The sequence below is a fragment of the Pyrgilauda ruficollis genome, unplaced genomic scaffold, assembly GCF_017590135.1.
Source record: "Pyrgilauda ruficollis isolate IOZ18807 unplaced genomic scaffold, ASM1759013v1 scaffold52, whole genome shotgun sequence".
Classification (NCBI taxonomy): Eukaryota; Metazoa; Chordata; class Aves; order Passeriformes; family Passeridae; genus Pyrgilauda; species Pyrgilauda ruficollis.
In genome coordinates, this window is record NW_024526822.1 from 618,400 (window position 1) to 645,434 (window position 27,035).

The 27,035-nt window shown below is 50.1% G+C and overlaps 1 long non-coding RNA gene across 1 annotated transcript; it reads right to left on the reverse strand.

The window, feature by feature from the left end:
* Positions 1–5,166: 5,166 nt before the first annotated feature.
* Positions 5,167–25,908, reverse strand: LOC121360652. Its single transcript, XR_005956236.1, has 3 exons — positions 25,861–25,908; positions 14,943–15,063; positions 5,167–5,302 (listed from the first exon to the last, which is right to left on the reverse strand). It is a non-coding gene; the product is annotated as an uncharacterized LOC121360652 (long non-coding RNA).
* Between the last annotated feature and the right edge of the window lie 1,127 nt (positions 25,909–27,035).

Consider the following 27,035-nt stretch of genomic DNA (forward strand, 5'->3'; position numbering starts at 1 on the left):
CCCGGTTACCCCCAGTTCTCCAGCTGCTGCTGTAAGGACAAACAGGATGGACACTCCATCCCTCTCTGACAGCCTGTCCTCGGGAGTTTTGTGGGCAGAGCAGGTTGAGGAAAAGGGAAAATGAAGGGTTTAAATTGTGCCAAAGGAGTGGCAGAAGCCGGGGCGCAGAATCGCTTTTCCTCCCGAGCAGTTTCCAGCAGGCAGCGCTGTGAGACCGCCTTTGCTCTCAAACCCGACCTGCCACTGAAACAGATGATGCTGTTCCTTCCTTTCTAGCAGTTTCTGCTCGGCTTTCCAACTCCTTGCGTCTAAGGATGGGTTTCCTTTTAAATTTTTCGTATTAGAAGGGATTTGCAGAGTGGTCAATGCCGGCAGCATCCTAAGGCGATCCTGAGGAGCAGCCCCACTGCCCCCACACCCTGAGCATCCCCACCGGGAGGTGACCTGCAGACCTCGGCAGGGAAGCCACTAAATTCCACTAAGCTCTACGGCCCCATCCCTAAGGAACACAACAATATGTTCACTTCTACACTAAAAGTCATCCAAACCCAGCAACTGATGCTGGAAAAGCCGGGAAGATGCTCAGTCCTTCCTTCCTCCCTCCAGCTGGTGCACGGATGCCCTGCTAAGATTCATTATGAGCTCACAGAACCAGAAGAGCCCCCAGCACAGGCTCCGAGCCCAGCACCTGCCAGAGCAAGGCTTTTGCAAATACATCCCCAGCCGTGCCACGGCTGAGCCTCCCTTCCCACTCCCTTCCTCCTTTCCCACAGCCGAGCATTTGTATTGTGTTTGTATTCTCACCTTCCCATCACCTGCCTGGGGGCTGGGCAGGGCAGGGGACAGAGGTGACTGCCCCAGATCCCTCCAAACTGGAGCTGCTGGTGCCCCTCTAGCAGGGCTTGACAGGAGTTTGGCAGCGTCACAGGAGCGGAGGAGGGGTGGAGAGGTCACAAAAATCCCCTGGATTGGCATTCCTGGTGCAGGAACTGCCTGCTAGCCCCTCCAGAGAGCTGGCACGGAGGGCAAGGATCCTGCCCAGGCACAGACCGGCCACTCCTAAGGGAGAATTCGTGACGTGGGGCCAACAGCAGCAACCAAAATGAATGGGAAAAGCAATCCTTCATGCTCCTCTCATCCTTCCCGGGGACAGCAGGAGCAAGCTCCCTCTTCCAGGGCTGTCCAGCCTCCTCCCACTCCTCCCTCGGGAAGAGCTGAGAGGGCAGGGTCCTGCCCTTTGCTTTGCCTCTGCAAAAGCTTTGAGGCAGCTCTGCATCAGGAACTGTCACAACACCATTTTCCTGCCCCTCTGCCGTCACTTCATCAACCTTTCCTGAAGGATTTTTGTTAATCCTGAGCCATCTGGATGCTCAGAGGCAGTGGGAGAAGTCAGGGGTGTTGGGAAGGGCTGGGGTGTCCCAACGGAGGGATTGCCCACTGCCTGATTAAACCTGGGGGCTGCTGAGCACACCCTGAGTCACGGCAGTCCTGTGGGGTGACCAAACTGCACCCCACTCCTAAAGTCATTAATTCAAGAGGCAGCAGAGCCCAAACCAAAGGTGTGACCTGCAGAAAGCATCCCTGGAATAGGGAATGAGCTGTCCTGGAAAAAGGTGGGGCTTGGTGCATTTTACAGGGAAATTAAAGCTGCCTCAACTCCATCCCGTGCATCTTAATTCTTCCAGCTCCAGATCCTTCCCAATGGTCCAAGGAAAGTCACCAGCCTCAGACAGACACCTTGAGTCCAGACTGTGTCTGTTTTATGGTCAAACTGCAGGACAGGCTCCTCCAGGATCTGCCTGGAAAGGTCTCCGTGCCCCACGGAGTCTCCTCCAGGCCCTGCCCAGCATCACAGGGGAGCCTCACTGCTCTGATTCCCTCCACAAGGGGAAGAGGGAGATGGATCCCCCCAGAAATGTCCTCCATAGAGTGTCTGAATTCATTAATTACAGGCAGATGCAGTCAGGAGGCTCCCACCTTTCTGAACAATAAAAGACGCCCTTCTAAATACCAAACGAATTGAGATTGAATGAGATCCTCATACAGATCTGAGCCTGATGGGGTTGTGCATTTAGGAGGACACAAGGATTGTAGGTGTGACAGGTGAGAAAGGAAAAACAGGTTACACAAAGGGGCAGGTGTTCAAGTAAAAATGCATTCATCCATTTTTTAAAGATGCTGGAGAAGAGTATTTGACTCCGGCAAGTGCTGGAACTTTATGCATTATTCAAACTGTGTGAACGTTTGAAGCCTGGAGACCTGGAAATCTTCAGTGAGAACAAGTCTCCTGGCACGTTCCCAGGGAGGAAGTGTGGCTGATCCTTGTCCTCCTGGCAGAATCCATGGTTTCCATGGATTGGGGCTCTGCTCTGCACTCCAGCACTTCACAGCAGCTCTACTTCCCTCCACCCCCAGACTTCACCAAAACCCCAGCAGGATGCACTCAGGTACACCCAGGGAGGAGCTGCTCCTGAGCCACCGGGGTCACAAAGAAGTGGTGCAAACAAACACACACGGAAATGCAGCAGGAAGGCAGAGGGATGAAGGAGAACACAGCAGCCCACATGAAACTTGCAAGGGAAAAAACCAAGTGTGTCCCCCCTCCAAATCCACCCTCGCCTCACAGGCAGCCAATCCTATCCACAGCAATATTCCAGAGAACCTCATTCTGCTGCACTTCAAGCTATAAATTCAAACATCAGAATAAAAAAAAGAAGAGGTGCCAGACGGGGCCAGGTTTTCAGACAAGCAGGCAGGCAGCCAGCAGCACAAACACACTGAGCACGGGCAGACATCTGCCTTGCCCCCTCCTCCTCCCCATCCCTGCTTTTTATTTATTCCCATCTTTTCTTTTTTCTTTTCTTCACATTCCCCCGGTTGCTTTCTGAGGGGGACCTGCCTCACCTTGCCCACGGGGTTTTTGTTTCAAGCCTTTAGGTTTTTTTCTCTGAGTCCAGCTCAAGCTTTGCCTTTCTCCCCTGATCCAGCCCCACAAGGGTGGGAACTGGAGCAGGATCTGCCTCATCTTCTATGGCCAAAGCCAGCTGGAGACGGATGGCTGCACAGCAAAAGCAGGGGGGTGGATCCCACCACAAACCCCGCAGATGTGGAGAAAGTGGAATTTCACTGGTAATGCAGCAACTTCCCAACTAATCTCAAATACAAAAGGCACATTCACACACCACAGAGCAGCCACCAACTGCTGCAGGAGAGCGAGAGGCTGCCTCAAACGTCCTCACTTTTTCCTTGTGGGAAAGGCTCTTGGAAAAGGAGCCCATGTTAAAGTGCCACTGCTTTATAAAATACTTTCCTTGATCAACGAAATAAGTTCAAAAGCAAAATGAACCCACCGTAACAACAGCCCCAATCCACAGCCTTGCACCTCAGGGATGATTTTAAGGTGAAGGAGGAGGGCAGGCTCAGTGTTCCCACCCACAGGGAACTCTTCTCAAGGAAAGGAGTGGAGGTTTCCCTCAGAGTCTGGAATCTGCAGGGCAAGGGGAACCATGGAATGGTTTGGGTGGGAAGGAGCCCCTCAAGCTCATCTTCTTCAGCTTAACGGAGTGATTTTCACATTATGTTTTGGAGGACAGGTGGGCCATCAGGAAAATAAGGAAAAGCTCCTTCCCAAGAGCCAGAGGGGTTTTTGCTGTTGGTGAAGCAGCAATTGATGGCATAAAAGGCCACAAGGCTCTACATTAATAATTCTCTTTTCCAGAGTAGGATTTGAGTAATAAAGAGACTGACATGGGAAAAAAAGAATATTTAATGGGGGCTGAGCAGGTGAACATGATCCATCCTGCACCCCACAAGGGGTGGATTGGCAGCCTTGGAAAGGACAGTAGAGCTGCAGAGATAAAAATCATCACAATGCTCAGGCACAAAGGTGCAGATTGGGACTCCCCAGCCATCCCTCTGCAGGCAATTCCCAGCTTTTGAGTCCCTCACCTCGCACCTCAGGATTCTTTTGTGGGTCTGTGTTGTAGATGCCCCCTCTGCTCCCTGCACACCCCCATCTCGTCCTGCCCCACCTCAGCGCAGTGTCCCTGCTCCTGCTCCCTTCCAGCTCTGCCCAGGAGGATGAAGGATGGAGCAGTGAGCACCAGGAGGGAGCAGAAATGCCTGTGTGGAGTCAGGCCAGGCACAGAGGAGCTCAGCACCTGACTTAGCAGGAAGCCCTGATGGTTTGAGTCTCGCCACAAAAGCACCAGTGGGAAGGAGGCTCTGGCAAGGCCCCTCATCATGGAAGGGAAGAACAAGAACAAGGAATTAGGTTTACATTCCTTTTTCCCCTACAGATATTGGGGCTTTCTGGGTGTAACACAGACAAGCTCAGATCCAGATCATCCATGTCCTGCCAGGTGCCATGGGCTGGAGCATCCCTGAGCTGGGCAGTGCCTTAGAGATGATCCATCCTCACCTCTGGAGGCCTTTCCCCCATCAGGGCTTCATTACCACAGGCTAATGACTGACTAACAGTAAAACCCTGCTCACAGCATCCCTCATTCATGAGGAGAAGGGGTCCTGCAGTGTGAACCTGGGCCAGCAGCACCTTCATAGAAATTCCCAGCTCATGAGAGGGACACAAATTTGTCTGTGAAACACCATTCCCTAAAGGATTGGGGAATGGATGATTGCAGGATGGACAGGGCTTGGAGCAGCCTGGGATAGTGGAAGGTGTCCCTGCCCATGGCAGGGGGTGGAACTGGATGAGCTTTGATATCCCTTTCCAACCCAAACCATTCTGGGACTCCATGAAGATGGATTTCAAAACACTCCAGTTTCCAATTCCCAGGCCTTGGGAAGCAGGTTTCACCCCCATTTTACTGAAGGAAAACCAGAGGCTGAGCTCAGTGAGTTTAGGGAGTCAAGCAGTACCTGGGATGTGACAGTGGGACCCCACAGACATCAGTGGCCCCAGGGGACCCTGCCACAAGGGACTGAGCCCATTTTCCTGGCTGCAGACTCCAGATTTATTCTCTCCTGGTTATTCTTGCACAGTGGTGGGGAGCAGGTCCCACTGCAGACCCTTCCCAGGCTCCTCAGCCCTCAAAGCCCAACTCCCAGGTTCAGGTGACACCAGCAACCAAGTCAGTACCTTCAGAGGTAATTAAGCACCCAATCACTAGCTGAACATACAAATCTGATTTATTCTCTCCATTTCAGCAGGCAGCAGAGTAGGATGGAGCACTTCCAGGAGCTGGGACAGACCTCTGCTCAGTCTTTCACATCCTGCAGGTTTGCTTTAGGACACTCCCAGGACTCCCACTGAAGCATCCTGAGCTCAGGAGGGCACTCTGCACTTGAGGAATAGAAATGTCAAAGCAATTAAGTCTGAAGAGGTTCTTTTTCTATCCATTCAAATCCTGTGAATTTCCTCCACTGTGTAAAAAACATCTCCCATTTTAAACACTCCTCTAAGTGTTTTCCCTGAGCCATAGTCAGGGGGTGAGGCAACATTCCCCTTTCTGCAGAGGAATTCCTGGGATGTTCCTGGAAACCACCCATGTGCCACTGGACACCCCTCAAACAGTGGGGAAAAGCCAAATTACTGAGCCCCAAAACTCTGAACAGGAGTCACGGGGCCCAAGGCCACCAACCAGCCCTGACTGTGCTGGGACCATCCCCAGAGTCAATTCCTGAGTGTTTCTGCCCTACCTGAGAGAAAAAAGCTGTTACTGCCCTGCTGGTCCCACTCCTCCTGCCCTGCTCTGTCAAGGACAAGGTCAGTGGTGGATGTTTCCTGCAGAGGAACATCCACTGGGGACACTTCCCAGGATCCAAACCCTGGAAGGCAGCTCTGTGTCCTTGTGGAAAGAGGCAGGAGGCACACAGGGAACAGCTGACCTCTTCCTGTGCCCTTTCAAACTTCCTTTGGCCTGGCTGCTGTGGCCACAGCAAATCCCCCCAGTCCCTCAGCCACCCCTCTCTGGGCTGCTCTTGTCCTGAGCAGCCTCCTGAGCTGGAGGGGAAATAAATGCAATTCTTCCTTTCAGTCATCAATCCAAGACTGAAACCTCAAGGAAAACATGCAAGATAAGGACATGTCTCCCAAGGCCTCTGCAAGCAGCAATAAATCCTTCAGCTGCCACACAAAGTGATTCTCCACAGCCTCTGAGGACACAGAGTGGGTTCAAGATCTGTGGATCATTTCTGGGAGGGCATTTCCACTCCCATTTCCCACCAGGAGGCTGCTGGAGGCTCAGATACCCCGGGTGCCAACAGGACCATCAGCACCCTGGCTGCCATGAGACAGCAGCTTTATAAAACAGAACTGCCTCATTTCTTGAAACAGGGAAGGAAGAGAGAGGAGGGGAGCTGCCCCAATGCACCCCAATCCACACCACCCACCCCAGTCCAGCTCAGCACCACAACAGCCCCAGCTAAGGGAGAGCAGCTCAGGCAGCCCCAGGGACAGACACAGCTCCTCAGAGGCATCTCTGCAGGGGCTGGGGCTGGCACCCCTGTGGATCCATCCTTCCCCTTCCCTGGCTCCTCTCCCAGTGCCAGGGGCTGCCTCAGGAAGCAGTGCTGGCTCCAGCCTGCACTGGGGATGCAGCTGGCCCCTTCTGCAGGGTGCAGCCAGGGGCTGCTGCAGCTCAGAGCTGAGGGGACGGGGTGGGGGCCAGCCCTGAGCCCTCTGCAGCCCCTGCATCCCACAGAGCATCTGCCTCGTCCCCTCCTTTCCCTTTGCACAGAAACGACAGAGGGGTTCCTAAAATGAACCTGAGGATGGCTCCCTGCTCAGAGCTTAGATCCCCCTTTGGCACCACAGGCCAGGACTCTCTGCTCCAGCCTGGCACAGGAGTACAAAGGTTCTGTCACCATGGAGAACCCAAAACTCAGCCTGGGAGGGAGGGAATGACACCCCAGTGCAGAGCAGAGTCCTCCTGGCACCAGCTGGAGCTCCCAGCAAGGAGCTGCCTCCTGTTGGGTTATCCTCCTTTCTGATCTAGAGATGGGGGCAGCTGAGAGGCATTTAAAAACTTTTATTCTATTTTCAGTCTTATGTGAAGGGTGACACAATACAATACCCAGTACAGATGCATGCTATATGAGCCTTCTGTCAAGCTTTAAGAACTCCCTACAAATCCATTTCCCACACCTCCCAGCAGGAGCTCACCCCAAACCCAGCCCAGGCTCAGCTGGCAGAGCTGCACCCCAAACATCCTGTGTGGGCACAAGCCATAAGCCAGCACAAGGATAATCTCCAGCATCTGGGCAGGCACTCAGTCAACCTCGTGCTGCAGCTTCTGCTTTGAATGTTGTGTCAGAATGAAAGTTGTGGTGCACAGGTACAGTACAGCACCAATAACAACAATTAAACTGTAACAACAACAGGGCCCTCTCCCAGCCAAGGGCACTGCCAAACCACACGTTCGTCACCTAAACACAAGCAGAGTCCCTTTGGCTCCAAAAGTACTTCTAGCAAGGAGTTCCATAATCTTGGAGATTAAAAAAAATTTTAAAAATGTATATTTAACTTCAATCAGTTCAAAAGGAGCTGCTTCTGTTTAAATTTGGTGGCATTCTTGTTTTGGTTTTGTACTCCACCTCTCTCACTGGCTCAGGGACGTGACATTTCCATAACACACCGGGTTCCTCTGAAATTGAGATAATTCCCAGGCTGTGGCCTTTTGGAAGGCAGGAGTCAGGACCAGCTTTCCTTCATCTCAGTATGTGTGCCCTCTCTTCCCTCAGACAACCCCAGAGCTCTGCCAGCCCAGGAGGAAAGGGCAGGAGCTGTGGCAGGCACATGCTGCTGCACTTTCATTATCACAGTCACAACAAGCTGCCAAGCTGGGGGAGTATTTTTAGACTGGCAAAGAAAAAAACCCAGGCATTTATCAGAGAATTATTAATACAAAAGCAACACTAATATTAGCAGTGCTCGCTTTTCCCTATACTTATACAAATTGGGGTTGGTTTTTTCCCTTCTCCAGCTCTTCTAGACAAGGAAATTGGTGCTTATCCACCACTGAGAGGTCTTGGATAAAGAAACCAAGACAGGGGACAGGGATGGGGGGCTCCAGGACTTAAGGGGCTAAACAGATGTCTTAAAAGGACCACTTTGACTCCTGCCATGGATGGCAAAAGCTGTCACACTCCATAGGCTTCCCCAGGGAAATGTGTGTGGCACACACACTGAGGATCCATGGACCAAGTTCTCCCCTTCTCTGGAATATCCTTGCTTTCAGAAAACTTGCTGACAGGGAGATGACCAAGGCAGCTCATCTGAGTAAGATTTGCGTAGATAAACTGGATTAAACCTTGTGTGGATACAGCTAGAAGTAATTTTTTAATTTATTTTAGCTCTGAAGTAAATAATTAAAGGCCACTTTTGTTCTGACCAAGAGCAGCCAAGCCAGTGTAGGTGAAGTGATCCACGTTCAATCCTTGCCATTAGTTAATCTGGACTAATTTTCACCCTTCAATCCTTGCCATTAGTTAATCTGGACTAATTTTCACCCTTCAATCCTTGCCATTAGTTAATCTGGACTAATTTTCACCCAAGTACCCCTGATCAAACAAAGCTGAAACAAGACAGAGAGTCCTCCTGAGCTGACTGCAGGCAGTGCTTTGGAGGCAGCCAAAACAGATCCAACACCAACCAGCAATGGGATCAGGCAAGTTGGGAACAATTTCAGCTCCTTCTGCAGTGACATTGAGCTGCCTCAATCCTTGGGGCTGAACAGAGGCCACAGCAGAGCCCAGCTGGCAAAACAATGCCAGGATCACAGACTGGAGCCTCTGGAGAGCACCAGGGGCTGCGGCAGCTCAGAGCTGAGGGGACAGGGTGGGGGCCTGAGCCCTCTGCAGCCCCTGCATCCCACAGAGCATCTGCCTCGTCCCCTCCTTTCCCTTTGCACAGAAACTCACACCCCTGAGGATGGCTCCCTGCTCAGAGCTTAGATCCCCCTTTGGCACCACAGGCCAGGACTCTCTGCTCCAGCCTGGCACAGGAGTACAAAGGTTCTGTCACCATGGAGAACCCAAAACTCAGGGTGGGAGGGAAGGAACCTGTGCTGCAGCAGGGTCACCATGGCACAGCAAGGAGCCTGGGTGGGGTTTGGACATCTCCAGAGAAGGAGACCCCACAGCATCCTGGGCAGCTGCTCTGTGGCTCTGCCACCCTCCAAGTCTGTCCTCATGGTCCAGTCCCTCATCATCCTCAGCAATGGATTCCTGCTGGATTTGCTCCTGGGTTAGTGCCCAGGCAGCACTGGGGCTTTCAGCCTGTTTTTTCTCCCAGAGCATTTCTGGCTTGGCTGTGCACAAGGTTATTTAACAGGAGCCCAGGGGAGAAGGGGGAGGGAAGGAGGGATTTTGCTTCTCCAGAGAAAGCTGCTGCTGTCAATGAGCAAAATAAAATACTGTGGAGAGAAAGTGCCTGACAGGAGACTGAGCCCCAGGAACTGTTATGGGATGGAGCCAGAGGCTGACACTGGAGAAATGAAAGGCTGAGCAGGCACTGCAAAGCACTGAATGAAGAGCAGAGATGCCCAGGACAGGCTCTGTACACGAGGCAGGAGCAGCAGCTCCTTGCCAGCCTCGGGCTGATCAGAGCAGCTCCAGGTGAGGCGGGTGATGGTTCATCCCATTCATGCTCCTACATCTCCATTTTCCACAGACAGGAATTTCCACAGGCCAGCTTCCAGTACAACAGCAACAGCAAATACTGAAGATATTGCACAGCAACTCATCGAGTTGGAAAGAGATGTTCTGGAGGGGTTTTATCAAGATAAGATAAGCAGCAGCACAGCTGCAGAGACAGAGACCCATCAGGACACATGATCTGCCTGGCCCCTGTGAGCAGATTTATATCTGGGGAAAGAACAAATAAAAACACCTATAAATATCTGAGACAGATTCTGTCCTCTGCAAGGAAGAACACACCTACAACACTGGTGGTCACAAGCTTTAAGCTTCAGGGCACTCCCCTGTACCAAGGCCACACCTCGAGCAGAGCCAGGAGCTCATGGGAGGGCATCACTTTGGAGGAGAGAAACCCCAGGGGTAAGGAAGCTCTGCAAGGTCATGGAAACAGCAGCCAGGCAGAGGGAAAGCACCCACAGCAGCAGCCCTGTGGCAGGACAGGCTTCCACAGCAGGCAAAGGTCAGCCAGGTGCAGAGGCCTGCTCGGAGCAGAGACCCCCACCCCACAGGAGCTCATTCATACAAACCCTTACCCAGGGCACTCAGCTTCTAAAAAGCAATGGAACCTACACTGGGAACCTGCAGCTGAGGAACTGGCTCATCTTTTCAAGTGATGTGTTTGCAGTTAAAGGATCTGTTTTTCCCAGCATAAACAAGGGCATGGGTTAAGTACAGCTGTTCCATCAAAAACGAGCAGAGAAAAAACCAAGGATAAATCAGTATGTGAGCTAAGAGAATAATTACTTTTACTTCTTTTGGTCACAAATGGATTGAAGCAACTGAGAATTTTCCTGGATCTATTTATGATGGGAAATTCGCAAGGCTATTCCTGCAAATAATTAGTTATTGATCCCTAAGTTTGCTTAGGGAAAAGCTCTCCTAAGCAAGTCAATCTATTATTCAAGCCACATTTGTTTAGGGATTTGTGGCACTGGAGCCACATTTTTGGTTTTCTACTGATGAAGCACAGCTCCAGGTTTCTCCATGAGTGAGGGAAGTGTTTGAAATCCCATTTTTCAGAATCAATCCTTTTTTTCTCCTTCTTCTTCCAATAAATGCTTTTCTCCAGTATTTACTTAAAAGGTTTTGAATATTTCTTGGCAAAAAAAAAAAATTATAGTCATTTTATTAATACTCTAGGAGTGTTTTCCCAGCATATAGATGTTCTAACTAATAACAACAGCATTAAGTGAATCCTTGAATTTCTCCTGACCCAGGGCACACAACTGAGGACAGAGTTTTCATTTCTGCTCAGCTTCCTGCTTCTTCTCATTAGAGAAAAGCTCTGACCATCAAAACACCACAAACACTTTCTGTTACAAAGCCACACAGATTTCACACAAAACATGCCACACAATCTTTTCCCAGTGTCAGGACCTGTGGCTGGGACTCCTCAACCCAGTGTAACAAAAAGCCCATCTCATCTTCTCGAGGCAGGGGTTTCCCTCAGCAACTGCTGAGTCCTCACCATAAACTTTCCTTAGGTGCCTTTTCCCAGAGCCGGAGGAATCAGCACTTTTCTCCTACTCCCATTTTCAAGAAACATTTATCGCACTCTGATTTGAGTTCTGGTTGGATTCAACCACCCCCAGAAAAGCAAAGCAGACTCTCACTCTGCAGCAATTAGAGGCAAAACCTGAGCAAATTAACCCTCAACCTCCAACTCTCCTGTTTCATGCTTCCCTGGGCTCTGACAGAGCAGGCTGTCCGTGCCTGGTATCAGCGTTCCACAGGAAATCCCAGGGGCAGGGGCTGAAGCAGTTTGGTGGAGCGTTCCCCAAACCTGGGAGTGCCCCAGGGCTCGCCAGGCCAGGAACACACAGGCGGTGCCTGGGGGGCAAAGCCAAGGAAAGCAGCTGGGAACGACACAATCCCAAATGCCAGAGGGGGCTGGAAAGATCCCATCACACCCCCATGGAATGTCCTGAGCTGGAGGGACCCACAGGGACCATCGATCCAGCCCAGACCCCCAACAATCCCACCCTGGGCATCCCTGGCAGCCTCGGGGCCGTGCCCATTCCCTGGGGAGCCTGGGCAGTGCCAGCACCCCCTGGGGAAAGAACCTTGCCCTGATCTCCAGCCTGGCACAACAATCCTTCCATGCCTTTACGTGCACACTGATTTTAGAGGTCTTGCAAAACTCCCTGAGCAGCTTTCTCCTCTCTGTCTGGACTGTCATGAATTCAAATGCTGCTTGAGCTCCCTCACATCCCATTTCCCTGCTCATCCCCATCCATTCTGCAGCAATTCTTCCAATTGTGTGCCACAAAACCCTGTGTTGAATGATGAAGCGTTCCTTCATCCCGCTGCACTCACAGAGATGCTGGTGTGAAATGCACCTTTTCAACTTCTCAGCGGCAGCCCCAGCAGTGTTTGTTAATGCAAACACCCTGAGCTGTCCCTCAGCTTCCCCTTCCTCCTCCCACGGCTCAGTGCCATTCCCAGCAGCTTCGGAGCTCGTTCCTTTCAACAGCCCGAGCAAATCTCTATTACCACACCATGCTGGGCTCAACAAAAAACACCATTTCCAAGGCAAAAGGAGGAAATTTCTGTTTGGTTTTGGTTGGGCTTTCATTTTTTTTTTTTCAAGGCATGTTGTGAAAGAATAAGAGCTACTCTTAGAGATAAATCTGCCTTTGCAAGCTAAACAGGAAAAGTGCATTTCCATGCCTTTGAATGCCTCAGAGCCCTCTTTGAGAGCTCAGGAGGGTGTAGGGAAACCTGGCCCTAGGCACAAACTGGGTTGGAAGGGACCTCAAAGACAATCCTGTTTAAGCCAAAATCTGTTTTTCATTAATTCAAACTGCTTTTCACAAGTGATTCATCCTCACAATAGGATGAGCACAGGAACTGAACCTAGGAGAACAAAACCACAGAACTCTAGTGTACTAATGGGACCATATGAACTCTTACCTAGTTATTAACATCCTGTAAGGTGCCTTTACACAGTGTGTCACTAGTGCAATTAGAGTGGCCACAAAAAGGCCAGAGGACAGTGACACTCGGGGCTCAAGATTCTCAGGGCAATGCCCAAACTTGGCAGTTCCATCTGCTCTTACAGGAGCAAGGATTTATTTCAGAATCAGTGCAGACAAAAACAACCCCAAGACTTTGCACAGAGGATTCTGAGTTAGCCACTGATTCCCACTGACTTCAAAAAGCCCAACAACTTTAAGAAGTCCCTGTGACCTTAAGGACTGTCACAACTCCCTGCTAATCCGAGCAGGATAATCAACTTGGCTGTCACCAGCACCTAAGGAAGCCCAGATTTAGAGGCCAGAATTCCCTGGCTGGTCAGCCTTTAACACCTTTATCCAGAGGAAACCAAGTGCTAGGGTTTTGAACACTCGTATTAAGAAACTCTTTAAAAATGAAAAATCAGCAGGTAAAGCAGAAGTGTGCTGCAAATGTGATGTCAAAGATGAGACCCAGTGAGTAAAGGATCCCAGGCTTTGGTTCAGCAGCTTCCTGGATGCTGTTTGAAGGGGTGACACTTTATAACCTTTAATGCACTTGGAAACCATTGTCCTGCTGAAAACCCTGTGAAATTAAATGGACTCCTTGCCTTGCAATGAGGGAAGCAGCAGGAGTAGCCACAGGATTACACTGCTCCCTGCCCCAGATAAGCCTGTCACCAGTGAGTTCCTCCTCCCCCTTTTCTTCTTCCCATATTAATGCCCTTCATCATAATAAGGATTCCTTCCCACTGCCAAAACTCAATTTACACTATTTACTTTAATGACCTCATTTGTCATCCTGGCCTGTGCTGCTGCCTCTGGGACCACAGCCTGTCCTGCTGCCAGAAGGTCTCATTTACAGTTTGCTCTTTCATTATTTTTTTTAAAGATTAAATTGCTTCCATTTCAAGGCAAACAATCTGGGATAGTGAGATACAGTCATGCATTTGATCAATGCATTTTAGGGTTATAGACATCCCAGTCCCAGCTGACTGCTGTCCACTGTATCATCCAGTTATTTCCATCACCTTTGGCTTTGTTATTCCTTTCAATCCTTACAAAATATACTGGTTGGGACACTTGAACATTGCCACAACAGTAAGTTGTGGGAAGAATTTAAACCTGTTTTTGGGGGAAGAATAAGAGTGTGATCAGTTCCTTCCCCAGTGCATCAGTTCATTTGCCTGTCTAAACCCCATTTTTTATCTCACAGCTTCCCTGCTCCAGAGAGGTACATTCCTTCCTATTAGATTATATTTCCCTCTCCACTCCTGACATGCTCAGTAAAATTCAATGGTAATGAAGTCCTGTAAATAGGTTAGGGAAGAGCACAATACTTCATGTTCCATTATGCCCCATGCTCTGTGCAAACAGCATCACGCAGAGTGCTGGGCTGGCCTGGGGGAGCCTCCAAACCCCCACACCAAACCCAGGCAGGGCAGCAAAGCCCTCAGAGCAGGGCAGGCTGAGAGGTCACCCCTGCAGGCTTGCAATAAACCATTCCCAGCCCGTTTGCAGCAGCTTTAAAAGGAGCTATTAAAGCCCATTTTCCTGTTTAAGTGTAACTCCTTTGCCTCCTCCCAGCTCAGCCCCCACAAGAGGTGTCACCTGCAGTGGTCACTTTTCCAGTTTGTCTGGAGCATTGGCCAGGGGTGCTGGACACTTGCTGGCCATCACCTGTGAATCCCAGCATAAAGCTTAACCACAGCAAACAGATCAAGTGCCAAACTTTGAATCCCAATGTCACTCATTCCTTCACTATTTAAAAATCTTTTCCTCAGATAAACAGAAACCTGTTTTTTAACCAAAACAAAGAGCAGTGGAACTTCCCTCATAAAAAACTTTAAGAACTCGCAGTTGTTTCGAAGTCAACAAGCCCCTGCCACATTTTGTTCAGCTCCTGCAACTACAGGACTTCTTCCTTGTTTCCTTCCACCCCAAATATTTGTCTTCAGCCTCAATAAACATCACCCAAATCCTTTGTAGTGATTTCCAATATGCTGATGTGTTTCTTCAGAAGCCTTTTCAGTGAATAAATTGGTCCCAAATTAATAGTCTTTGTTATTTATACAGACACAGCCTGGCTCAGGCTGTCTCCTAAGTAGACTTCAGCAGGAACATAAGGGATAACATCTTTTCCAGATAAATTTTGTGTCTGATATAAGTATTTTCTGCAGAAAAACATGCTTCAGATTTCTCATCAATATTTATATATAAAGCTAAACCAACCTTTTAAAGTTGCTTCTAGATAATGTATGATGGTAACTTGACAATAACACAATTTTACAGGTTATGTATGATGCATAAAAGCACATAAATATTACTTACTGTCAGAGGATCAGGTTTCTGGTGTGTGAGGAGAAGATGGAAGTTATTCCAGCACAGTCTTCCCTGGATTCCCTCAAGTGTTGCCCTGGATCATCACATGCAGAAGAGAGCAGCAGCAAGGCTGAGGGAAAACAAACGAGAATTGACAACAGCACAACAGAAAAGCATTACCAGTGTGGTCTGAAATAATCTCCTAATACAGGAGTAATAAAGCAGCATCAAAGCTCTTGGAAACATCAGCTTCCCACAAATTTCTGCAACTATGAAAACATTTTAGAGACTGTGCATTAGAACTCAGGAAAACATCTTTTGGACACAATAAGATTTTTTAAAATTTTATTTTGTACTCTTTTTACCTTTATTTGTGCAGGACTTATGTGATTACCTTACGCTGTTCACTGCAGCACAGAGTGGTGGTGCCTGAGGCTGGAAAGGATTCTTTACTGCTTCTGGAGAGCTGCTTTCCAAGGAAACATGGGAGAATTTAAATTAAAAAATACATTGGAAACCCCATGGAATTTGCATGTGAAGCAGGGAAGAATTCCAATTGTTCCTGGTTTACTGGTAGGGACAAGCACTGAAATAATTCTAGAAGAGCTACAAGCAAAGAGGAAGAGCTTGGGAAGGAGGCAGAGCTGTGATCACTGGATCACTGAGGTTGGAAAAGCCCTCCTGAATCACTGAGTCCCAAGCTGTGATCCCCACCTTGTCCCCAGCCCAGAGCTCTGAGTGCCACCTCCAGGGATGGGGGCTCCACACCTCCCTGGGCAGCCCCTTCCATGAAGGAACTCCTCCTGCTGCCCAGGATGGATGTGCCAGGGAAGCCCATCTCCCACAGCCTGGGCCTCCCCAGCCTCCAAACCCAAGGTGAAATCCTCAGCCTGTCATGTTTACAAACCAGACTGTGCTGGCACTCCCTGTCCCAGGAGTTTCTGATCCATTTAACCAGGGCAGGAGCCTTTCCTGACAGACCTCTCACGCCTGGCATCTCCCAGCACCTTCTCCAACGGGCAGAGGAATATTTGTAGTCACAGCAGGTAAATGAGCTGTAGACAGGGAACACAACGAATTTAATGGCATTAATTATTTACACACAAGCCATCTTGCTACACAGCAGTCCCAGCAGCAGGAATTATTAATTTATAACCCAACTACAGCTACATTAAACAGAACGAGGCCTCCATAAAAACTTAACTGTGGAGCCACAGAAATATTGCCCAGCAGATCCAGGCAGTACAACAGTGTTCTCCAGCAAAGCCTCACTGAAAACCCATCACATCTCTTGGGATATGGAAAACATCCACTGGATTCCAGTTTGCATCCAGGCACGTCCTTGTCTGCCTTGTCATCCAAACAATGCACCTGAAGCAGGATTTGCCTTGAAGGTTCGAAAATAGCACCAAATTTCTCCCTTTCCAACAGCAGTGCTAACACCTCCCTTCCCTAGGGAGCAAAACCTTGGAGAGGTAACAGGGAGCATCCCCCACTCCTGCAATGTCCCCTCTGGGCCCCCTCACCTGATGGGAGCAGGGAGAACATGGGCACCCCAAAGGGAGAGCAGGAGGAGCCTTTGGGGGTGGCACAACACAGGATTGGATCAGAATCTGCACAACATGAGGAAGAAAGGGAGGGAACTGGAAACACCTGAGCAGAGAGTCCAGGAGAAGGAAATGGGGCACAGAGCACAACTACAGCAGGGTCAGAATGGGGATTGGGGAATTCAGGTAACAGGGACACAGAGTGGTCCAATTCCACAGAACAAGAAATGCAGATAATAAATCTGTAAGGAGAAACCTGGTCAGCAATGAGAAGTCTGCAGACTGGGAATGGAGAAGGAAGTGGGAAGCTGAGCCTGGAAGAACATGAGGAGTTCCACAGGATCACAGGGCAGATTTAAGCAAGCCTTTAACACTGGGTGTTCATGTGATGGACACCTTCATCATGTCCTGCCATCAAGCATGGCTTTATGGAAACACAGGCTTGTCCATATTCCTAAATCCTGCTGCTGTGGTTTGTGCCTTCTGCAAAGAAATGGAACCACTCCGAGAATGATGTGTAATATTCATCCCAATAAACACATTAACAGCTGCACTGCTGCGTCCTCAACTGCTTTGTCACCCAGTTGGTGGCTGAGACAGCAAATGAATCTCCATACAGCAGGAATTCATTTCCCCTTCATGGCTGGAAACCCTCCCTACCGCACTGGGGGCAGCCTGAAAGGATTGCCCACAGCACAACCTCGTGGCACAGCAACCCTGCTAACTCTTGCTAACTCTGCCCAAGGTCCCAGGGCAGGCTGGATTGCCTGTTCCTGGTGCCTCTGGGCATTCCTGATGCCTGGTGCCTCCTGAACACGTGAATGATCTCCCTTTGGGGCTGGAGAAAAGACCCCCAGAGGCACTTCAGCCCTGCTGAGCGGTGGGCAGGGAGCCCATGCTCAGCCCAGCACAGCAGCTCCTCCTTTGCCTTCCACAGGTGAATTCCTGGCACTTCCAGGACACCTGTGCTTGACCTACTTGGGCATCACGGTGGGACTGCACCAGTCAATCCCAAACCCCACAGCTCCCTGTTCCTGGGCAGGAGAAGCTGTGCTGTGCTGTGTTGTGCCAGCCCTGAGCCCTCTTCCTGTTCATGATGCTGTGGGAAACCTCTCTGCTCCTTGCCCCAGAGTGGGGACAGGTGAAGTTTAACAGCTGCAAGGCACTAACAAGGAGCACCTGTGGGAAATAGTAAAGGTAAGATTTTTAGAAAGTTGGGAAAGCAGGCCTTAGGAACAGAAAGAACAGAGAACTAAGAGCTAGTTGTAGCTACAAAGTCTGAAGGTAGAAAAAAATTACAATAATGCAGCAAGTAAGGACATGAAGCAACAACTTGAGTTATAGGTTTAGTTAAGAGAGATCTTAAGACTGCAGAAAAATATGTAAGATAGTAGAAGGTTTTAAGCTTACTAAAGGTGTGTTGTGTATTGTTAATAGAAAGAAGACAAGCCAGCATTGTGTGAAGCAGGTGTACGTGTGCTTGTAGTAATTGGTTAAAACAACTGTCTGTAAGCTTTAGCAATGTGCTATTGGCTAGAAAGTTTTTAAATGCTCTGTAACAAAGAAACATTTGGCTGCTGCTGGCTGTATGTGAGCTTTGCCATCTCTCTGTTGCCTCAGCCATGTAGTGAGGCTGATGCTGCAATAGAGCTCAAGGAATGTACCCCAGCAGTCCGGTCCTGTTGGTGAAAACAAAACCCCCAAACCCAAATGGTGCCCTGCGAGGGGCTTCCATTCATGTGATTTCCATGCTGGCCTGAGCTGGTGCTCTCAGAGCCCTGCTGAGGTGAGGGAAGGCTCTGCCCATTGACCAGGTGGCAGTCCCAGAGCCTCCCTGAATAAATAATAGTTGAAAAAACAAACCAATCACCAAAACAACAAAGAAATTATCACTAGCTGCAAATACTGGAAAGGCAGGAAGGTTAGTGATCCTAGCAGGGTGGAAATTCTCCTGTGCCACGGATTTCAGGCAGCATAAAAAGCAGCTTTGTACTGAATTTGGGAGAGAAGAGACAACAGTTCCAGGTGTCCAGAGAATCCAGTGGGACAGAAAGGAGGCAAAGCCTTGGGAAGGTGCTGCCCTTGTGGTGCCAAATGGGAGGAGAAACCCCACAAAGTCCTTCAGTGCCAGCTATGCCAAACAGGAGAAGGATCTGCTCTGCCACCAGCATCTTTCTCCAGAAGTGCTGCAGCTTCCAGCAATGTTCTCCTGCCTGCACAAGCGGGGGGTTTGCAAACCCTGGGATTTTGTGCCTCAGTTTCCCCCTCACAGGTGGGTCACAGAGACACAGTGGGCCCTAAGCAGGTCTAAGGGCAAGGTGGGCAATACCTCACTGACTCTTTGGGCTGGACTCTTGTAGCCAATGAGGAATTCCTGCTTTTTGGGCTATCACAACCCTGTCAGCAGCTGAGGAGGAGGTCAGAGAGCTGAACAGAGGGTTCATAAAAAGTTCTCAGACCCAGCAAGTTTCCATACAAACCTGCTTTTAAGATTTATGCCATTACTTGCCTGCTCTGTGCTTCAGCTTCTCCCTCTGTACAAGTGGCAGCAGCCACCCATGGGAGCTTTGGAAACCCCTGAGCACCAGGCACAGGCTGTGCTACTGCTGTGACCTTAGGGGGGCAGGGGCAAAGGGGGCTTTGGCAAGAACCCCACGGGCAGAGCAGGGTGGAACTGAGCGAGACTGTCCACATTTCAGTGCTCAGCAAAGCAAAAAGCACCTCTTGACAAAGACACAGCTTGGTCACTGCCTGGTGCCCTCGTCCTTCACACCAGCACTGGCAGCACAGCCAGAGCCCAAAGCACAGCAAGGACACCAGACAGCCACTGCACCAGCACAATCCCACCTCGAGAAAGGCACCAGCCCTGGCACCCCTAGGACAGTACCTGCACTGAGGCCCTCTGAGAGCAGCCAGCTTGGTTTTGGCCACGGACACCAGGAGGGCAGCAGGCAAGCTCCTTCCAGGTTCCTCTCCTCCTGCTGCTCCGTGGCTGCTCCTTGTCCTCAGGGGAGCAGGGCAAGAGGCAGCACGGGACCTGAGCCTGTCCCTCCCAGCCCAAAGCAGCACCGAAGTCAAGGAGAAGCGCTCATGTCCACCAGGAGAGTTCAGCCCCTCCAGCCAAACCAAAGCTATTTTCCTCCCAGAGCAAAACCACACTTTTCATCCCAGGAGAACACAAAAGAGGGATCCCAGCAGGCTCTGCTCCCTCAGCAGCTGGAGGGAGTCCTGAGAGCCTCGGGAGATACCTGGGAGCAAAACCACATTGCTCCCACTTGGTAACTCTGGTTTTTGGGGCTTAGAGCTGAAATCCACCCAAAATAATCCAGTGGGATTTATGAGGACTTTGGAAAATGTCAACTCAATTCATAACATCTCAAAACCTTTTGTAAAAGCTTTTACATGTTTCCACTCTGTCCACAAAAATGTGTGTTGAGAATTCACATTTGCTCTCTTTTTCTTCTATTATTCCTTTTTACAGAGTGCCAGGGGAAGAAACAAGCAGATTTTATTTTCAAGTTCTTGTTCAAGACTGTAATGAAAACTCAGGGATTATTTTTTCATGAAAATGTCCACTTAGGAAAAAGGCAATTCTCTTCTCTTTCGGGAAAAAAATGGTTTCATTAAAAAACAATAAAAAGGTAAAATGGTACTTTCTAATGAGGAGCTGGAGTCTCTTCTTGACTTAAGTAGCAGCCCAAGCCACACAAACACACTTTGTTATCCTCCCCAGCGTCCACACTTGCAGCAGGGAAAATTCCTCCAGTACTTTGGAGCTACCAGCAGTACTTTAGTTAGGAAAAGATAAAAATCTGTCTGGCACACAATCTGCATTTGTGATTTACAATCAGGCCTTGGAGGCTTAGCCCAGACCAAAGCTCAGCTCTGCCTAATTCAGCAAAGGATGCTGCGAGCTGTGGTCCTGCCTTTGAGATGCAGCAGGTCTGTGAGGGAGGATGCTGGGCGGGGAATCCATTCAGAGTTTGTGCTCACAGCAGCTCTCCAGAGGAGAGGTCTGGTCCAGATGGATGCTGTGGGTACAGCACTCAGCATCCCATAACTCACAGCATTCCCAGGAAGGCTCAGCTGTCCCAGCCAGGTCTCAGTGTCCCTGGAGCACAGGGCTGGCAGCAGCAGGGCACACAACCCAGCCCCACAGAAGAAAGAGCAGGAGCATTTCTGGGGAGAGCAAAGGTGGGAAGGCTCAGGGGAAGCGTCAGGAGGTGGCTGCCGCCCCAGCTGTGGAGCTGCCCTGGGTGACACAGCCTGGGGACAGTGCTGGCTGTCCCTGCACGTCTCTGTGGATGTGATAGCCTGGCCAGAGAGCGAGAAAACTGGATCAGTTTTCCCAGAATCGGCCTGAGAGACTTTAGGGAGTTGAAGATAAACAATGATAGCTTATTATTATAAACACCCTGGAGGTGGTGTTTTCCTACTCTCCGTTTTCTTATTTTTTCAAAGATTGTTTATAAGAAAGACATCTTGTTAATTAGCCAATCAGGTGAAATGTATTGATTAATTGACCAACCAGGTCTATCTGTATTGAACGGTGTATAAAAAGAGAGGATCTGAAGGAAAGACGGGTGCTCTGTGCAAACCAGCCTTCTGGTGGCTCTGTGTCATTTCCCACTCAATGATGACACCTCTCCAGCTGGGGAACAGTTGGGAGCAGGTCCCTAACCCAGCCCAGCCACGTGTGGTCCTGCAGCAGTGGCCTCGAGGTGCAGCACGAGGGAGGTGCCCCTGTGCCAGGAGCAGGGCTATCTGCAGTGCACAGCTCTGCTCTTGGCCGCTGTAGCCTCCAGCAGAGCCTCGCCTGCCGTGGCTGGCACAAAGCCCCAGCAGAGTCCTGCCACCAGCCCTTATTTATAGCCATGGTATCAGTGCACTCCTCCTGGGGCTCCAATCCCTTTCTATTCTGAGCCCTGCAAGAGGAGAAGGGCAGAGGTCCTGCCCCAGAGAACTCTCAATTTAAGCAGCCTGCAGGCAGGAACCTCACTGTGGAGTGAGGTGGGCACACAAATATGACCTGATAACTGAATACCTGTTTGCTCCCTCTGTTGCTGACCAAAAAAGTGTTTCCATAAATTTGCAAGTCCAGAAATTCTGTTTAGAGGCACAGAATGAGTCTGTCCCTAAAGCACTGGAGGCCTGTAAGCCTCAATCAGCCATCCCCTCACACTGTGGTGTGTCAGCACAGGGGCCCTGCTGCTCGGGCAGCTTCAGAGCTGCTGCTCTCCCTCCCTGCTGACTGAAGTTCTCCCAGCACCTCATTACCACCTCTCCCAGTTGCCTGCCCCACATCAAAGGGGTTTCCTGAGGCTTTGACAACCATCCCCCTGCTTCCAGCAGAAAGCTGTGGTAAGCTTTTTTGAGGAAGAAATTATTTAAGGCAGCTGAAATAGGATTTACCCATGGAGGAAGTTTTGCATCCCACCATGCACAGTGGAGGATGATCTCTAGAGTCAGTGGGGAAGAGAATCACAGAATCCCAGAGCTGGTTGGGTTGGCAGGGCCCTTAAACCCCATCCAGTGCCACCCCTGCCATGGCAGGGACACGTCCCACTGTCCCAGGCTGCTCCAAGCCCCAAAGTCCAGCCTGGCCTTGGGCACTGCAGGGATCCAGGGGCAGCCCCAGCTGCTCTGGGTCCCCATGCTGTGTGAGCACTGGGAGCTGCAGGGCTGCTGCAAGGCTGGAAGTGCTGCTGCTGTGGAGCCCTGGAGGCTCAGGCTTTGCTGTGGACTGATAACACAATTATTTATCTCAAGTGGATGGAAGTGCAATCAAGGCAGAGCCTTTCAAAGCATCTTGAGACAGGGAAATCGGAGCTCCCAGACCCAAACAGGTCTTGCTAGGCAGTACAAGGGTGGCTGTGCAGACCTGCCTGCTCTGTGGCAGAGTTCCATCACTGCTATTCATCCTGGAGCAGAAATCTTCAAGGGAATAAATGAGCCCTTATTTCCCAGCACTGAAAATGCCTTTAGGCATCACATCCAGGGTGATTTGCCTTGCTGGAATGTTCTGTGTCTGTAGTGGGCCTTGTGACAGTCCCTGTGTGCCCTGTGGGGCAGGGGGATGGGGTGGATGTGAAGTGCTGGAGCCTGAGTTTGCCCAGCACACCCAAGTACATGCCCACCCCAAAGAGCAGGGAGCTGTGCCCCTCACATACCTGGGAATGGTCATTCCCATGGAAGGCTGCTGTGCCGAGCCAGGAGGGCTGAGCTGCCTCTGTCTGACTCCTGCTGAGCCCTGCTTCAGGCAGCTTTTCAGGGCAAATAATTAAAAATGGGCTCCAAATCCATAAATCAAAGGGAGAAAGGCCTTGGATACAGGAAAAAAAGGAAGAAAAAAGCACTTAAAAGTGTGTCCTGTGCTGTACAATGCTCAGACAGGTTCTTTCCAGGCACAATTGTGCTCAGGAAAAGACTGCTGAGACTCAGCAAGTTCCCTGGGAACACAGGTGGGGGAGGCTTTGAATCTCCGGGTGCTTTTGTGGCTCTGAATGCTTTGCTCTGCTCTTAAATCGCAGTCCTCCTTTCCTGCATAGCCAGCCAGGGAAAAGCAGAGGCTGGGAGCTCCCCAGGGAACAGCTGTGGCAGAGGGGATGTGAGAGCTGTGACAAAATACCCCGGGAGAGAGCAGGGAAATTCTCTTCCACAGCCCATGGCCACGAGGAGAAAATTAACCAAGAACAGACCTCCAGCATGACCCCTCTCAAGCATTAACCTTTCAGCAGCACCAGTGAAGTCACAGAAGAGCTGAGAGGGAGAATGCCCATTGCACACCAAAGGAGAAACCGAGGCAGCAGAGGGGGAAGGTGGAAGATCCCAACAGACATCCCTGGTGGACACTCTCCTGCAGGAAGCCAGGCTGTGTCAGCCCATGAGTGGCACCTTCCTGTGGCTCCTCTGCTGCTCTCCAGCCCCACGCCCCAGCTGCCTGCTGGGTCAGGCTCCACAGGTGATGCCCAGAGCAAGGAAACCTCCAGTCAAATGGGGGTGGCCAGGGCTCCAAACAGCCCTGGAATCACCACTTCTAAACCAGGGAGGTTTCCTGCTCTGAGGAGGCCAGACAGGTGCTTTTGCAAACTTTAGACCAAATTATCTCCCCAAGTTTGTCAGAGCTCTTTGGTGAGGATTTTCAGGCTCAAGGGGAGGGTGAGGAAGGTCTGTGGAGCCCTCAAACCACACGAGGCTCTGGAGAAGAGAGAGTGAGCCTGGCTGCCCCAGAACAGGCTCTGACAGGAGATCTGGAGAGTTCTGCCCTTGGCTGCTGCTAAGAGTGATACTCTTGTTTTCTGGGTTTTTTTCTCCTCCCAAACCTCTTAACCTGCTCTCTCACACTGCAGAGCTGGGAGCCTTTTGTTAACTATTTCCTGCTTCGGTTTCCATGGAAAACAAAAAGTCACATGCACCATCTCCCAAGAGATGACAGAAATGCCTCTGGCCTAACAATCCCTCTACCTTTAACAAATGAGGCCAAAGAGAATCAAGATGCAAACCAGGGATTTCAAGTCCATCTGCTCAAATGCAACAAACCCTCAATATTTTAGAATAATCAAGTACTAAAAAATTCCCGAGCTGTTTAGGTAAGTCCACAGTGAGGCATTCTTCCCCTTAAAAAGGGGGAAAAAAGAGGCATTAAGCCTGTATATTGCCAAAGTGCTGGGGGGAAGTGTAATATATTGTGATTTAAAGCATTTGATCTTGCTTTTCCCTGGTAACACACTTCTAATTCGCATTATTTCTAAGCTTTGGGCCAAGGTCCCATCTGTTACACCAGTACTTGTCTTTCCTAAAGTTTCAGCTCATTGCCCCAGGGCTTCTGCTGGCTCCTGGGTAACATGATCCACCAGCAGGACACCTGGCAGCATCCAAAGCCCTCTAAGCGAGAGGCTCAGTGCCCAAAGCTGGGCTGAGGTGTCCAGAAGAGGAGTGCCTGATTTCAGCTCTTTGCATTGCTGTTTGAAGCCTGATTTCAGCATTGATTTTGAGTCTCAGCTTCCATGAGATCTGTAAGAACCCCTGGATTTATCTACCTGCTCACCCCAAAACAGCACAGAAGGGCAATTCGAACACCAGTGATGTTTGCAAACCAGCATAAGTTCCTTTTCTCTGCAGGCACTCACACCAGGCCTCCTCACTCGGTTGAAAGCTAAAACCAGCTTTGTTTCAGTGGCTTCAGCTGGGCAGCATTTGCCCCATGACATCTGAAGAACGGGGGCCAGCTGAGGTTCAAGGTCAGGAATGAGGAGGGATGTCAGGTGAGGAAGGCCCCAGGCTGTGAGCAGCTGAGGGTGAGGAGTGGGAGCTCCTGTTAGTCCCTGCAGCAGCAGAGTGGAGCTGCTCTGGGGGCACATTCCATGGAGTCTGTCTAAAGTGGAATTCTTAATGAAACAGAAGTGCAGTGCTCTAAATTTAGATGCTCTATTAATGTTTTTAAAAGCCATGGAGTGGCTGAAGTCTCATTCAGAGTTGTTGCTCCTGCCAGGCCAAACCTGAAATCCTGGAGCCAGTGGGGGAAACCTCACAGGTTTGAGTGCTGAGCTCCCGTTTGCTGTCCCTGCCCATTCTTCGTGGCCCTTCCAGTGGTTGCTGTGTGTTCCTAAGTGACACAACCCACAGCTGTTCATACTTGTAATTCCATTTTATGCTTTAGCCTTTCTGGCAACAGAGCAGCAAGGCTAGAGCTGCAGTTGAGTGAGACAGCAAATAAACAACAGGCCAGAGAGCTGCCATGCAAAGAGATACCCATCTTTCAATATCAGATCTGTTAGTCTAATACCCTTTGTTTGTGTTGCAGAACAGATTCTGTCTTGCACTCCAGCTACAGCCACATCAGATGAGCCATAAATCATGGAATAATACAGGCAGGAACTGGGACTTGTCTGGTAAATCACTTTCTGCTGGTGATATGCTGATCTCTGTGGGATGGGGATGGATGAGATCCCTGGATTGGAGGCAGTGCTGTGCTATGACAGTTATACACGAGGGATGTTCATAGCAAACCCACGCTGTGATTTATTGTTTAGTCAGAAAATTTCCCCTTGATTTATAAATATTTCACCCGAGAAGAACATCCACGCTAATTCCAAGCACACAGACAAGCTTCCCAGTGCCCAGGGATGATCAAAGAGCAGCGGCTGGATGGATGCTGGGGCTCCAGGGGGACTCCAGAGCTGCAGCTCCTCCACAGTAAAGCCCATTAAAGGAAACGGGAGTGCAGCTCACGCCTTTCCACGGGATCATCGCTAGGAGTGAATCTGCCCTGTGCTCCCCATTCCGGCTGAGGGGAGGTGACAAACACTGCCCGTGGCTGTTCCGTACTGAATCGGGCGAGCTGCAATCCTCCCAGCGCTGAGAACAAGTTACAGGCTCACCTGTCCTGCCCAGCTCCGTCCTCTCCCATAAGGTCAGGAAGCTCAGACTGTTGCGTTAATAAAACAACCCCACTCCCATCACTCACTGCCGCCTTTATCTGTTCCAGACACCTCTTGCTGCCAACAGCCCCGTTCTATTTTTACGGAGCAAATGCTTTCACGGCTCCGCTTCCCTGTGCTGCCCACTTGATGTGTTGTTCACACCTCGTTTACTCTTCACACCCCTCAAGGACCTGGCGATCGGAAAGGATCCCTCCCCTAGAACGGGAGGACAAATGGGAACCAGAGTTCTGTCAGCACTTGTGGCTCTGGGGGTGGGGGCAGGAGGGAAAGGGCAAGGGCGGGCATCTTTACTCCTTCAGCTGCTGTCCTCATTATCCTTCTCTCCTTGTAACCATTCCTAGCGGGAGCCGTCAAGGGGAGCATCCCCTCAGCCAGGGCCTGAATTACTGCATCCCAGCTGGAACTTTCCTGAAATTCTCCGTGTGGGAGCACAGCCTTCCACAAGGGGTCCAACATACCCACAGAGGAAGTTTAAGACTCATAGTCCCAGATGAGTAATTTAATTACTGAACAAACTTTCCAGATGTGCTGAAGATTCCCTGTGTAATCACTGGGATCATGGGGGCCAGGCTGGGTCAGCTCATCCCAGGATCTTTAGGGTTGCCATGAGGAAACACATCCCTGTCCTTCAGCACTTGCTTAGCCTTCAGCAAGGTGTGCTGCAAGTGTGGCTACTAAAGCAAGTGTAGTCTTGGAAATATTCCCAAACCATCCATCTCAGTGACAATTAGGTAAGAAATATTAATCCCTTGTTATCAGTTCAGAGTTTTTCCAGTAACTTTCTACTTAATCTTTGGAACGTGCACTGTTCAAAGAGAGAGGACCACAAATTTAATTGGGATGGGAACAAATGCATAAGCCCAATATAATTTGACTTTAAGGAATGATCCCATTATTTAAAACCTATCAGTTTTGCCCTCCACCTCAGTTATTAATAGCATAGGTGCAAAAGCAATCAGCCACTTCTCTTGGGATGACCCAAAGCTGCTGGGGTTGTGTGGGGCTCTGGAAGGGTATTTGGGCACCTGCAGGTCAGAACACTGTGTGCAGATGCCCTGCTGAATGCAGCCTGGCTGTGAGTTCCCACTCTAAGAATAAACACTTCCTAAAAA